This window comes from Zalophus californianus, chromosome 9, assembly GCF_009762305.2.
Source record: "Zalophus californianus isolate mZalCal1 chromosome 9, mZalCal1.pri.v2, whole genome shotgun sequence".
In the NCBI taxonomy this organism is placed as follows: Eukaryota; Metazoa; Chordata; class Mammalia; order Carnivora; family Otariidae; genus Zalophus; species Zalophus californianus.
This window is the reverse complement of record NC_045603.1, coordinates 51952537-51967422: the sequence shown is the minus strand read 5'-3', so window position 1 is coordinate 51967422 and position 14886 is coordinate 51952537. Positions and strand designations below refer to the sequence as shown.

The 14886-nt window shown below is 41.7% G+C and overlaps 1 pseudogene across 1 annotated transcript; it reads right to left on the bottom strand.

Moving 5' to 3' along the window:
* Positions 1-12785: 12785 nt before the first annotated feature.
* LOC113922549 lies at positions 12786-14199 on the bottom strand (annotated as a pseudogene). The gene has a single exon (XR_003519983.2). The product of XR_003519983.2 is annotated as an S-adenosylmethionine synthase-like (transcript).
* Positions 14200-14886: the final 687 nt, after the last annotated feature.

Here is a 14886-nt window from a genome sequence, read left to right as displayed (position 1 = left end):
AAGAACTCCAGTAGACTAATTTACAAAGAGCTATCGGAATTCAGAGAAAGACCTGTCTGTCCAGGGGTAAAGCATCCAAACTTGTCTTGAGTGGAATTTAAAGGATAAGTAGAGGGGCACCTGGGTGGCTCAGTTGGTTAAGTGTCCACCTTTGGCTCAGGTCATGATCCTGGAGTCCTGGGATGGAGCCCCGCATCGGGCTCCCTGCTCAATGGGAAGCCTGCTTCTCCCTCTGCCTCTCCCTCTGCTGCTGCCCCTTCATGTGCTCTCTCACACTCTATCTCTCTGTCTCTCTCCCTCAAATAAATTAATTAAATCTTTTTTTAAAATAAGATAAAGGAAAGATAGATTTGGTGGCATCTCTCAGTGCCAGCAAAGGGACATTGGGGCAGCATTTTTCTTCTAAGATCAGCTGGAACTGAGACATTCCTGGTTCAGGAGGAGACGGGCTTCTGGGATGGTTATAAGCTACTCAAGTTAACTGCCACTAGGTCTATGGAACCACCCAGCAGTGCAGGCAAAGGGTTTCAGTCATCTCCATCCATTGAGTGAGCTCATCACAGAGGAAACCACTGAAAAACTGGCTCATTGGGATAGTAGTTCTCAGAAGGAATTGGAGTCCCACTTGCTGCAAGTTGTCTGGCTTCTCACATAGTGTCTTCCATGTGTCACTGGTCCCAAAGTGACTCTTTTAGTTCCTTTTAGATCTCTTGCATGCATCTTAAACTACACAACTAAAACTGTATTCATTGTCTTCCTCTTCCAAAACACACATACACACAACTCTTTTCTCTCAAACCTTAATCTCAGGAAATGGTGTCATTAACCATGCTGTTTCTCAAGCTAGAATCTGTAAATTCCTATTTATTCCTCCCTATCCTTCCAAAAAATTACCAAGTTCCATACTTTCACTGCTCTCCAAACTTATATTTGGCTTAGGCAAAATTTTTAAATAAAATAATCTATTTTTCGGGTAGCAAATTTCTGCAGAAATAATATAATGTTACTGCGATTAATTCCAAATTTAGGAAATTATAAAGTATAATGTAGAAAACCTTACATACGAAATACATTATTTGAGCAATAAAATAATGAGTGAAAGCTATATCTGGCAAGTAGAACTTCTGAAATACAAAGTTTAATATGGTATCAATAATTTCTAATATAGACTTTATCGTAAGAAAAAAATTTTTGCCACTATGGATAGGAATGGATGTTGACTTATTGTGATGATCATTTCCTGATATATACAAATATTGAATCATGTTGTATACCTAAATGTAATGTAATATTATATGTCAATTATACCTCAATAAAAATAATAATTTATAAGTCCTCCATAAATATGGAATGATTTAAATGTCTAATGAGAATTAGTTTTCACAAACATCACCAATTATTGGCATTTGGTCATTAGTTACATCTTTCTAAGAAACATGGTAGAAATATAGTAGTTAAAAATACTATATTAAGGGGTGCCTGGGTGGCTCAGTTGGTTAAGCGACTGCCTTCGGCTCAGGTCATGATCCTGGAGTCCCAGGATCGAGTCCCGCATCGGGCTCCCTGCTCGGTGGAGAGCCTGCTTCTCCCTCTCCCTCTACCTGCCTCTCTGCCTACTTGTGCTCTCTCTCTATCTCTGTCAAATAAATAAATAAAATCTTTAAAAAAAAAATACTATATTAAGGACCACAGTTATTTAAGTAAGCCAATTTGACAAAAAAATGTATCTTTGAGTTTTATATACTCTAGTTGGGTTGTTTTCTGTAGCAGAAATACAGATATTTTTTAAAGTTACCAGTGGGAAGGAAACTGTGTTCTTTTTTTCAACTTGTAATCTCAGTCGCTAGGAGTCCTACGTTTATACCAGAAGCCAAGCTGCTGTCCCAGCAGCCTCCATGGGGGAAATTATGGTCTGGGGTTTTCAACTGTCAAGATGTACTTCTTTTGAAATCATCTTATTGCCATGATTCTTTTTGTTTTGTTTTTGTTTTTGTTTTGTTGTTTTTTGGGGGTTTGTTTGTTTTACTTTAAGATTTTATTTATTTGTCAGAGAGAGAGAGTGCGCGCACAAACAGGGGAAGGGGCAGGCAGAGCAGGCAGAGGGAGAAGCAGGCTCCCTGCCAAGCAGGGAGCCCGATGCGGGGCTCGATCCCAGGACCCCAGGATCATGACCTGAGCCGAAGGCAGACGCTTAACGACTGAGCCACCCAGGCGTCCTATTGCCATGATTCTTATGTATCCTCTTTTACAGTTAAAATAAGGAGTTTCAAAAAAGGAGTAAATTATGCCAGTGAATATGTTTACAGTCTGATATGTGAGTGAGTGTGGCAAAACTAAAACCCTTAACTGCTGAATCCCTACTGTGTTGCTAAACAGTGGGCCACAGATTCTGTGAATGAATCTCCACCAGCCTTTAAATTTTGCAAAGTCTCTAATGCTAAAAGACAAAGCTACAAACTAAGCCCTGAGAAATACTTCCCAATGTTGCTGCCTTTACCTTTTAGTGTTTCCTAGAGTTCACACTTGTCTCTTTCATACTGGTAACAGTGGTCACAAGTTTTATTTTATCAATCCCAATGCAGATGATAGATTCTCAGCCTGTTTACTGAAAGAAGTTAGGCAGATGAGCTACAGTTTGTCTATCAGAATATCTGGATGGCTACATCAATCTGCTGTTTATCTCAGGTTCAAGCATGATTTCTACAGTCTATCTTGCTTAAAATATATTTGAATTATTTTAAATATTTATCTTTCTGAAATGAAAATGGAAAACAATTGTTGCAACTTTCCTTCCTGGATATACCTACGGGGAAGACTTCTTTTGGTTTTGTTTTGTTTTAATGTAATGCTTATCTATCTATCTATCATCTATGTTTTTATTTATTTTAGAAAGAGAGAGAGAGAGCATGAGCAGAAAGAGCAGAGGGAGAGGGAGAGACGATCTCAAGCTGACTCCATGAGAAGCACAGAGCCCGACACGGGGCTCAGTCCCAGGACCCCGAGATCATGACCTGAGCCAAAATCAAGAGTCGGGCGCTCAACTGACTGAGCCGCCCAGGTGCCTGGAAGCGTTGTTTTTGAAAACCACATACCAGAGGAGGCATCCTCTGCCAGGCTGGAAAGGGCCTCCTTAAAGCAGCCATGCTGCCCAGATTAGCCCCTAATCCTGCCAGGAAGGTACCATTTGGACCTCAATCTCTAAAGTGCCTCTTACTGGTATTTTCTCTTTTTGGTTTGTTCCTCTTTCCCAGTCTGCTGTTTGAGATATTTGTTTTATTTAAAGCTTTTTAAAATTCACTAAAAACAAAGCAAGAAATGTGATAATGGATCATTAACTCAAAATCAGTTTTCTAACTGATGTTGACATTTATTCATTATGCCCTTCCGGTTTTCTCTTCCTCACCTGTTGCCAAACTCCAGCTGGGATTTGTTTTAGTTGCATCAAAACTCTTCTTAAAAACAAAACAAACAAACAGACAAAAACTTTCTTTAATTCTTTAGTGGGCTTTTTTTTTTTTTTTAAAGATTTTATTTATTTATTTGACAGAGAGAGAGACACAGCGAGAGAGGGAACACAAGCAGGGGGAATGGGAGAGGGAGAAGGAGAAGCGGGCTTCCCACGGAGCAGGGAGCCCAATGCGGGGCTCGATCCCAGGACCCCGGGATCATGACCTGAGCTGAAGGCAGATGCTTAATGACTGAGCCACCCAGGCACCCTCTTTAGTGGGCTTTTGCTAGGTTACACTGCTCCTCTTGTTTGTATTCAAATTTTTGATATTTTGTTCATTGTGGATTCTTCTGCATTTTGAAATTTTAACACAAATATTGCATGAAAGTATCATTCATCTGGGGCGCCTGGGGGCTCAGTCATTAAGCATCTGCCTTCGGCTCAGGTCATGATCCCAGGGTCCTGGGATCGAGCCCCGCGTCGGGCTCCCTGCTCAGCAGGAAGCCTGCTTCTCCCTCTCCTACTTCCCCTGCTTGTGTTCCTTCTCTCGCTGTGTCTCTGTCAAATAAATAAATAAAATCTTAAAAAAAAAAAGAAAAAGAAAAAGTATCATTCATCTTTTTTTTTTAAGATTTTATTTATTCATTTGAGAGAGTGCACACGAGCGGGGGGGAGGGGCAAAGGGAGAGTGGCAGAGGGTGAGGGAGAAGCAGACTCCCTGCTGAGCAGGAAGCCCATCGTGGGGCTTGACCCCAGGATCTCAAGATCATGACCCGAGCCCGAGGCAGATGCTTAACCAACTGAGTCACCCAGGCACCCCTCATTCATCTTGATTATTGAGCTGTTTGAAACCTCTGTGAATTTTGCACCCGAGGAAAATGCCTTACTCCCATCACCCTAGTCCTGACTGTGATAACAACCAACCTCCATATCTTAGTGGCTTATAAGAAAAAATGTTTATTTCCTGCTCACATCTCATTGGGGTTACAGGTCAACTGCAACTCTGATGGGCTCAGCTGGGCTCTGCTCAACTTGGCTGCACATGTCCTCTCTTTCCAGAACCCTGATGAAGGAGTAGCTTCTCTGTGGGATGTTCAATTCTCATGGTAGAGGAGAAGAGGAAGGGTATCTTAGCTCAGGTTGCCATAACAAAATGCCACAGACTGAGTGGCTTAAACAACAGAAATTTATTTCTCACAGTTCCAGAGGCCGAATGTCTGAGATCAGGTTGCCAGCGTGGTCAGGTTATGGTGAGAGCTCTCTTCCTGACTGGCAGATGGCCACCATCTCCCTGAGTCCTCACAGAGAGACAGAGAGAGAATGAGCTCCAGTTTCTTCCACTTCTTGCAAGGACACTAATCCCATCATGGGGGCCCCACCCTCATGACTTCACCTAAACCTGATTACCTCCCAAATGCCTCACCTCCAAGTATCATTACATTGAAGGTTAGGGCTTTCACATACAAATTTTGCAGGGACACAAACATACAGTTCATAGCAAAGGGGCAATTACTGATATGGACTGTGATGAATTATGCCCTGGATCTTAAAACTACTGCCCAGAACTGGCATCCTATCACTCTTCCCATGTTCCATTGGTTAAAGCAGTCACAGGGCCAAACCTGAATTCAAAAAGTGTGGAGTGTATACTCTGCCTTCTGAAAGAGAGAAAATATTGGTAACAGTCCAATTTACCATACTCTCTTTGGCAAAAACCTGAGCTCTGTAATACATGATGTTGGAGTCCTTGGGCCTATTTACAACTATTTCAGTTCCCCTCTCCTGAGATATTCTAGGCTTGCACTCCCTGCCCCTATTCATTTTTTTTAAAGATTTTATTTATTTATTTGAGAGACAATGAGAGAGAGAGAAAGAGAGAGCACATGAGAGGTGGGAGGGTCGGAGGGAGAAGCAGACTCCCCGCCGAGCAGGGAGCCCGATGCGGGACTCATCCCGGGACTCCAGGATCATGACCTGAGCCGAAGGCAGGAGCTTAACCAACTGAGCCACCCAGGCGCCCTTTTTGTTTTTTTTTAAGATTTTATTTATTTATTTGAGAGAGAATGAGAGAGAGAGCACATGAGGGGGGGAGGGTCATCACTGCCCCTATTTAAAGATAGGTATAGCTACATGGGGCACCCAGCTGGTTCAGATGGTAGAGCATGTGACTCTTGATCTTGGGGTTGTCAGTTTGAGCTCCACACGGGGTGTAGAGATTGCTTAAAATTTTTTTAAAAATTAAAAAAAAAAAGATAGGTATAGCCATGTTGAGTATAGGGAAGGTGATGTTTCATTTCCAGGCAGAAGCTTTAAGTAACAATGCGTATTTAACCTCATTCCCTTTTGTACTTCACCAGTTATGAAAGCCTATGTCAGGATGAGCCTCAGTCAGCCTGTGTCCTGAGTGAACAGACCCTCTAACAACCCACCTTGAATGTGGAGAATGAGATGGGTAAACTTCTGTTATGGGAAGCCCCCGGGATTTGAGGGTTCTTTGTTGTTACAGCATAAGCTAGCCCACCTGACTAGAACATTCCACTTCTAGGGTTGGTTCCCCTTCTTACAGTCTGGCATATGCATTCCTAGGAAACAAACAAACAAAAATAACCATTCTTCCCTGATATGTTCTAAAACTAGTCAGTGAAAGTTTGATAAGAAATGGAGATTTAGGGCGCCTGGGTGGCTCAGTTGGTTGGGCGGCTGTCTTAGGCTCAGGTCATGATCCTGGAGTCCCGCATCAGGCTCCCTGCTCGGCGGGGAGTCTGCTTCTCCCTCTGACCCTCCCCCCATCTCATGTGCTCTCTCTCTCTCATTCTCTCTCTCTCAAAATAAATAAATAAAAATCTTTAAAAAAAATAAATAAAAAAAAAGAAACGGAGATTTACATAGTCTCAAAATACCTCCTCACAAAATACTTATTAATTACAGAAGAGAGAATAGTAAGTTTACAGTGAGAAACCTGATAGACACCAACTTAACCAAATGATAGAATTTTACATTATAGGTAATGGGATCAATAAATATCATACGCCTCCTGAAAGGATGCATTATGAAGGACATGTCACTTCTGTGGTATTACTGGTAAAAATGCATGCCCTGAATGTAATCCTGAAGAAACACAAAAAGGGCCAAATTGAAGGACATTCTTTAAAATAGCAAAGGGTCGGGGTGCCTGGGTGGCTCAGTCGGTTAAGTGTCTGATTTTGGCACAGGTTGTGATCTCAGGGTCCTGGGATCGAGTCCCATCAGGGCTCATGCTCAGCAGGCAGTCTGCTTGAGGATTTCTCTTCCTTTATTTCCTATAAAATAAAAATAAATAAATAAAACAAAATAGCAAAGTGTCAGGAATAGCCAAGAAGACGTGAATCAGTTAAGAAGTAAAAGGTATAGAAAGTTATATGACAGGAACGTTGAGGATCATTAGAAGCAATGTACTTTTCAGTAAGTGGTTCTGGGATGACTATCCACATGGGAAAAATGAAATTAAACCATGCCTCACAGCACACCCAAAAATAAATTCCAGGTGGATCAAATATAAAAGTATGAAAAGTGGGGCACCTGGCTGGCTCAGTCGGTGGAGCATGACCTCAGAGTTGTAAGTTTGAGCCCCATGTTGGGTGTACAGATTACTTAAAAATAAAATCTTAAAAAAAGAAAGTATGAAAAGCAAAATTATAAACTACAAACTCTTTTAAAATATATATATGAAAAATAACTTTATAACTTTGAGATAAGAAAGTATTTCTTTTAAACGGTACAGTAAGCAGAAGCCACAAGGGAAAGTAGTTGATAAGCTTAACAGTATCAAAAGATATCATAAGGAGAGTCGAAAAGATCGTCAACATAACACTGTATGTTAACTATACTAGAATTTTTTAAATATAACAATAAATGAGTAGATAAAAAAATAGATCCTCAACAAACAGAAGATATATAGAGTGAAAGTAACACAAAATATTAGAATTCAGAACATAGGAATAACTGATTTTTTTTAAAGATTCTATTTATTTATTTGAGAGAGAGCATGAGCGAGGGGAGGGGCAGAGGGAGGGAGAAGCAGACTCCCTGCAGATCAGGGAACCCAAACCAGGGCTTGATTCCAGGATGCAAGAATCATGACCTGAGCCAAAGACGCTCGACCAACTGAGCCCCCCAGGCGCCCCTGAATAACTGATTTAAAAAGCAAACAAACTGATAGAAAATGAGCAAAAGAAATAAATGGTAGTGGGGGAAGCGGCAGTGTGCAAAACAGAAAATGCAATGATGAGGGATTCCAAGGACACTGGTTTTGAGACCTAGCTCTGCCAAAATCCAGTTACTTTTCTGAAACAAGTAACTCAATCTCTTTGAATCTCAGCTCTCTTATCTGTAAAATGGGAGTAAAGGCAGGGCACCCAGCATGAAAACGCAGGGAATGAGAAAAGCTTGAGATGGGTTAGGATTAGAGAAAAATTTCAGTTAGGCCAGCCCAGATTCTTAATGCTAGCCACCCATGAGGATGACCCGAGGAAATTTTTAAACTACCCCACCTTTGAGACTCTTTTCATTTACCAGAGTTCTCAAACTCTAGCAAATATCAGACGCACCTGAAGACCTTGAGAAACCACAGAATGTTGGGTCCCCTCCCAGAGTTTCTGATTCAGTAAATCTGGGGCAGGGCTGATAATCTGCATTTCTAACAGGTTCCCAGGAGATACTGATGTTGGGGACCTACCCACTTGGAGAACTACTCAAAGTATGAGTAAAAAGGATTAATGGAAAATGCCAGAAGGGTATTTGAGAGCATATGCTTTTTTTCTCTGTTAAATGAGGAACATATCTCACCACCTGAACTTCCTCTGCATTTTGTTCATCATGTGCACAGGATTTAGCTTTTTTTTTTTTAAGATTTTATTTATTTATTTGAGAGATAGAGAATGAGAGACAGAGAACACGAGAGGAAAGGGGGTCAGAGGGAGAAGCAGACTCCCCGCTGAGCAGGGAGCCCGATGTGGGACTCGATCCTGGGACTCCAGGATCATGACCTGAGCCGAAGGCAGTTGCTTAACCAACTGAGCCACCCAGGTGCCCCACCATAAGAGACTCTTAACCATAGGAAACAAACTGAGGGATGCTAGAAGGGAGGTGGGTGGAGGGATGGGGTCACTGGGTTATGGGCATTAAATAGGGCACTTGATGTAATGAGCACTGGGTGTTATATACAACTGATGAATCACTGAACTCTACCTCTGAAACTAATAATGCACTTTATGTTAATGGAATTTAAAATAAAATTTAAAAAATAAAATACATGTGTTAAGGAACTGACACTAGAGATTGCTCTCAGGAAGGAAGCTGTTGAATGAAAGAGACTTCCACTGTATACATTTTGGTATCACATGAATTTTAGACCACATGCATGTATTTCCATATGAATAAACAAATAAATAAAAAGTAAATCCAACAGAACCTTGGCTCAATTTAATGAGTAATCAAAGCAATAGAGAAACCCTCTGAATATATTATGTATGACTATGCTCTTCCCCATATTTAGTTCCCCAATATTTCTTACATTATTGTAAAATTCATTCAAGCAGTTAGAAAAGATCCAAAAAAAAAAAAAAGAAAGAAAGAAAGAAAGGAGGATAGATAGGAAGGGAGGGAGGAATGGGAAGGAAAGGAAAGAAACATGGGCAGGTTTCATAATGTCTGTGATTTGTGCTGAGTCAATTTCACTTCCCCGGCAGGTGGGGAGGTGGGGGACCACATCGAAGAACTAGATAAATATTAGGATCAAAAAGTACATAACAGAATATGAGGAAAGACATCAAGTGAAGGGCTAATTACCAATTGATAACATTTTAAAATACTTTATTAAGGGGCTTTCCATACCACAAAGACTTATGAGAAAAGGAAGAAAGAAAGCAAGGCAAGCTACCACCTACTTGCCGATATCAACCTGGGACACATAAATTAGATGATAGATGATAGGTGATACACAGATAGATGATGGAGAGATAGATAAAATACATGCATTTTGAATCTTAATATACATATTTTGGTAAGCCTTGGTAACAAAGTAAAAACAAAAGTACTATTTTAGTTGTAATATGCAATGGAAAGCAGACTTTCACGGTGCAAGTTCTTCTTTGTCCAGAAGAGGGAGATATGAAACCACAAATGGCGTATGGTTTTTCTAACTTTTGCTTCTGATTATTTTCCGACTGAGCAGCCCCAGAAAAGTCCGGAATTGGGGCAAGCGAGCTATGGGCATTTGGCTGGATAAGCTTTGGGAGTGAGCTAGTGTCTCCCACACTGCCACTTTGGGAGGACTGAACAGAACGCCCAACAACCCTGGGCAGGCTTGATCCTCTGTCAGGTCCCCTTCCTTCACAACCTCGGAATCCAGATGATATTCTTCTTGTTCGCTTTCATCCTTTTCACATGAACCGCTTAGAATCCAGAATGTGGTCAGTGTTTAATGATAAATGGGGTTGTGTCATTGAAGTGTGCACAATCAGAAATATAAAAGTAGGACATTTTTGTGAAAAGAGCAGTGTTCAATTTTCTCAGAACCTTGATAGTTTTTAAATCTTCTTGGTGGAAAAAGACAAATGTGATTACTTCTATTTTATTAAATGTGATACACTCATTAGTTCCTCGTGTACATTTCATTTGAAGTTCCTTGAATCGATAAATCCTCCTTAAAGAACCATCGGGGCCTGTAGGGGTCCAGTTATATTTTCACATGTGGCATGTCCCATGCCAGTGGAGTCTGGGTCCTAACTTGTTTCACGTTATCCGGACAATTCAAGGAAGAGGAGAGACAAACGGCCAATAAACATGTGTAAACATATTCATCCTTGCTAGTAATCAGGGAAATGCAAATTGAAATGAAAAGGAGATACCATTTTAGACTCATCATATTGGCGGAAATTTAAAAGTCACATTTGAACGTGTAGGAAAATGGGCACCTTCATGCACTGCTGGGGGAGTTTAAATTGCCATAGCCACATTGGAGAGCAATTTAGCACATATAATAAAGTTAATGATGCATACACCCTGCAATCCACCAATTCCACTCCCCTTAAGTTGAAAACCCGGCTTGCACGTTAGACTCATTATCCCAGTGGGTTGTCAACCCACCACCCTATGAGAAACTCTGGCACATGTGCACAAGGAAACAAATACAAAAATATTCACAGCAACAATGTTTATTACAGCATAAAAAATGGAAACGACATGAATGTTCATCAACAGATGAATAGTGAACTAAAACACATGGGATAGTCATTCAATAGGAAACTAAAGAAACTATGGGGGTGCCTGGGTGGCTCTGACTCTTGATTTCAGCTCAGGTCATGATCTCGGGGTCATGAGATTGAGCCCCGAGTCAGGCTCCACCCTAGATGTAGAGCCTGCTTAAGATTCTCCTCTCTCTCTCTCTCTCTCTCTCTCTCTCTCTCGCCCTGTACCCACCCTCAACTCCCCACCCCTGCTCGCACTCTTTCTCAAAAAAAAAAAAAAAGGAAAAGAGAGAAACTACAAACTACAGGTGCATGGAAAAACATGACTGAATCTCTCAAATATAATTTTGAAAAGCAATACTCAAAGAGCACATGCAATGCAATTGCACATTGCAGTTAAAATGAATGACTGAAGCCTATATATAAATCTTAGATTCGTTTTCTATGCCTGCTATAAAAAATTACCAAAGACTGAATGGCTTAAAATAACACAAATTTATTATCTTACATTTTTGGAGATAAGAAATCTGAAATGGGACTCGCTAGTCTAAAATCAAGGTGTCAGCAGGGCTGGGTTCCTTTCTGAAGGCTGAATGGGAGGATCTGTTTCCTGTATTTATTTGCTTATTCTCTATGCTTTCTCTACACCTGGAAGAGTTCATCATTTAAAATAAAGTGATTATTGGGGCGCCTGGGTGGCTCAGTCATTAAACGTCTGCCTTCGGCTCAGGTCATGATCCGAGGGTCCTGGGATCGAGTCCCACATCAGGCTCCCACTCAGCAGGGAGTCTGCTTCTCCCTCTCCCACTGCCCCTGCTTGTGTTCCTGCTTTAGCTGTCTCTCTCTGTCAAATAAATAAATAAAATTTTTAAAAAATAAAATAAAATAAAGTGATTACAGGGCTACCTGTCTGGCTCATTCAGTAGAGCATTTGACTCTTGTCTCAGGATTGTGGGTTCAAGCCCCATGTTAGGTGTAGAGATTACTAAAAAACTAATAATAATTAAAAATAAATGAAATAAAATAGAACGATGGCAAGCATCCCCCTAACACTATCTCAGTGAGATGCTCGTGCAAACTGACCAATCCTGTGGAAATTTTATGTCAGTTAACTTGACTGTTTTATCCCCCATGTTCTAACAGAAAACACACAGGACCTGGAACCCAGAGGTCTGTGTTCAAGTCCCAAGGACCCCTACTATCTATCCAGCTATATACAAGTCCCTTCACCTCTTGCTTTTCTGCTACAAGGTAGATTTAAGAGTCAGAAGAGACAATGCATATGAAAGCCCTTGAAAACGTTGAAACTCGCTGCCCATTAGAAAGTAAACTGATAAACAAATAGCTTCAGAGTTCCTGGTGCCAACCCTGCCCCCGCAATTCGCTCAATGAGTAACCCCCCCAGGGTTGTGTCTGTTAGCATTCATTGTGCTACAGATGCCAGAAAACCCAACTCAAGCCTGCTTCAAGAACACCACTGCCACAGAGGAACTTGCTGGGTCACAGGAACAAAAGTCCAGCAATTTGGGTGAAGTCGGGTACAAATTGGCTTACAGGTTTAAACCATGGCACCTGGTACTGCGGTATCTCTCAGTTCCGTGTGTGTCTGAGCTTCATCTTCAGAACGGATCTCCTGAATCATTCTCAAACCACTGAACCCTGCAGAAGAAAAAGTTTCTCTTCCTCTCTCTTTCCGGCAAAATACAAGCTTCCAGGAAATGTCTGCCTCCTCTCATCCCTAGATCTCTGGCATCTACATCAATGCCTACACGTGGAATTTGCTCAGGAGAACTTTATTGAGTTACAAATAAATAAACCTCAATAATGTTAAATAAGTTAACCTTCATTCTTCTGCCTTTCTTTCATTTTTAATTTATATTTAAAGATAAATGTCTGTCCCATGCACATAAGCATGGTATATATACCATGTATGTACCATGTATACTTATGACGTATGATGCTGAAATTATCATCCATAAACTCATCACTCAGAATATGCTACATCTACAATACGCTTCCCTTTCTCTCTTTTTTTTTTAATTTCAAAAAGCATTATTTACTACAGTGTTGTTGGTTTGTTTCTAGGCAGTTACATGGATCACCTATGCTCACTTAATTCATTATAATGGTGAACAAAACACCTAGGGACAGAATAGCAAGCCCAACTTACAGTCCCCCACACAAGCTAAAATTCATGTCATTGAACTAGGAGTGACTGCAACTGATCAGGAGCCGAAAGAGGACAGGAAAATTTAGGAAGAAGGGCCCTTTCCCTCAGAGCTTGAAGGCTTCTCTGTAGCCTACGCCAACAAGTCTGGGGAAAAAAGGCTAACACTTTCAATATTTAAGCTTTTTGGGCACTTCCCATGGGAAGCTGTCCCTACCAAAGTGGCCATAGACTGCCGTCCTCTGATAAATTGGCTTCTTCAGATCCAGATCCCTGACAATGGCCCCAGGGCGGAGGTCAAAATTCTTCTTCACAATCTCTAATAGCTCTCTCTCACTCTTCTGAGAGGTGCCATAATAGAAAATGGAGATAGACAATGGATGAGAAACTCCAATAGCATAAGAGACCTGAACAAGAACCCTTCTGCACAGACCTCCTTTAACAAGGGACTTTGCCACCTAACGAGCAGCATAAGCCACTGAACTGTCCACCTTGGTATAATCTTTTCCTGAAAAGGCACCTCCTCCATGAGCTCCCCAACCGCCACAAGTGTCTACAATGATTCTCCGGCCAGTCAAACCAGCATCACCCTGAGGCCCACCAATAACAAATCTGCCACTTGGCTATAGACGATAGATTGTATCCTCATCAAGATATTTTGCAGGGACAACTGCTTTGATGACTTTCTCCTTTAGGGCATCCCTCATCTCATCAAGACAAACCTCTTCATCGTGCTGAACAGATATAACAATTGTGTGGACTCTGATGGGAAGCACAGCACCTCGATCCTGCATGCACTGCACAGTCACTTGGGGTTTAGAATCTGGGCGTAACCAAGGCAAAGTGCCATCGTGGCGTAGTTCGGCCGGTTTTGCATTGAGCTTGTGTGCTAAGACAATAGTTAAAGGCATACGTTCCTCAGTTTCATCAGTGGCATAACCAAACATCAAACCCTGGTCCCCTGCACCAATGTCTTCCTCGTTCCGGTCAAGATTAACACCTTGAGCAATATCTGGTGACTGTTGCTCCAAGGCTACCAGCACATTACAAGTCTTGTAGTCCAACCCTTTGGAAGAATCATCATATCCAATGTGTTTAATGGTTTCACGAACCACTTTCTGGTAGTCAACAGCAGCTCTGGACGTAATTTCCCCAGCAAGAAGGATCATTCCAGTTTTAGCAACAGTTTCACAAGCCACTTTGGCATCAGGGTCCTGCTGAAGGTGGGCATCAAGCACAGCATCGCTGATCTGGTCACAGATCTTATCTGCGTGGCCTTCCACCACAGACTCTGAGGTGAAGAGGAACGTGCCTTCCTCGATGAACGCCTCGTGAAAGCCGTTGAGTTGCCTGTTCATGTTGGTGTTCGTAGCGGTGAGTGTAAGTGGCACTGAAGAAAAAGGGGAGCGGCGAGGCCACGCCTGCGAAATACACAAGCGGAAGACTGCGTCCTACTCAGCTCGGGCGGGCGGCACAGAGGGAGCGACTACGCTTCCCTTTCTGATGCCTGTTTCCTCCTCTCAGAAGTGACCACAACCCTGAATTTTATTTATCATTTTGTTGTCTTTTTTTTTTTAAGTAGGCTCCATGCCCAGCGTGGAGCGCAACGTGGGGCTCGAACTCACCACGCTGAGATCAAGACCTGAGCTAAGACCAAGAGTCAGATGCTTACCCAACTGAGCCACCGAGGCACCCCTATTTTGTTATCTTTTTTAAAATTATATATATGCCTAAAAATATATTATCGATTGTACATGTTTTTGAGCTTTCTAAAAGTGGTTTCATTTTGCATGTAGTCCTCCAGGATTCGTTTCTGTTCCTGTTGTCGCTTTTACTCAATATCCTGTTCCTGAGAATCATCTCTGCTGTTAAGTAGAACTGTGGTTTGTTTTTCACTTCTGTATTAAATTCTATCGCATGACTAGATCAAAATCTATTTATGCTCTCTCCGGCCAGGAGACATTTGCCTTATTTCTAGTTTGGGGTTAGGGCAAACAGGGATGCTGTGAACATTCTTGGATGTGATGCTCATAAGCAGGAGTTTT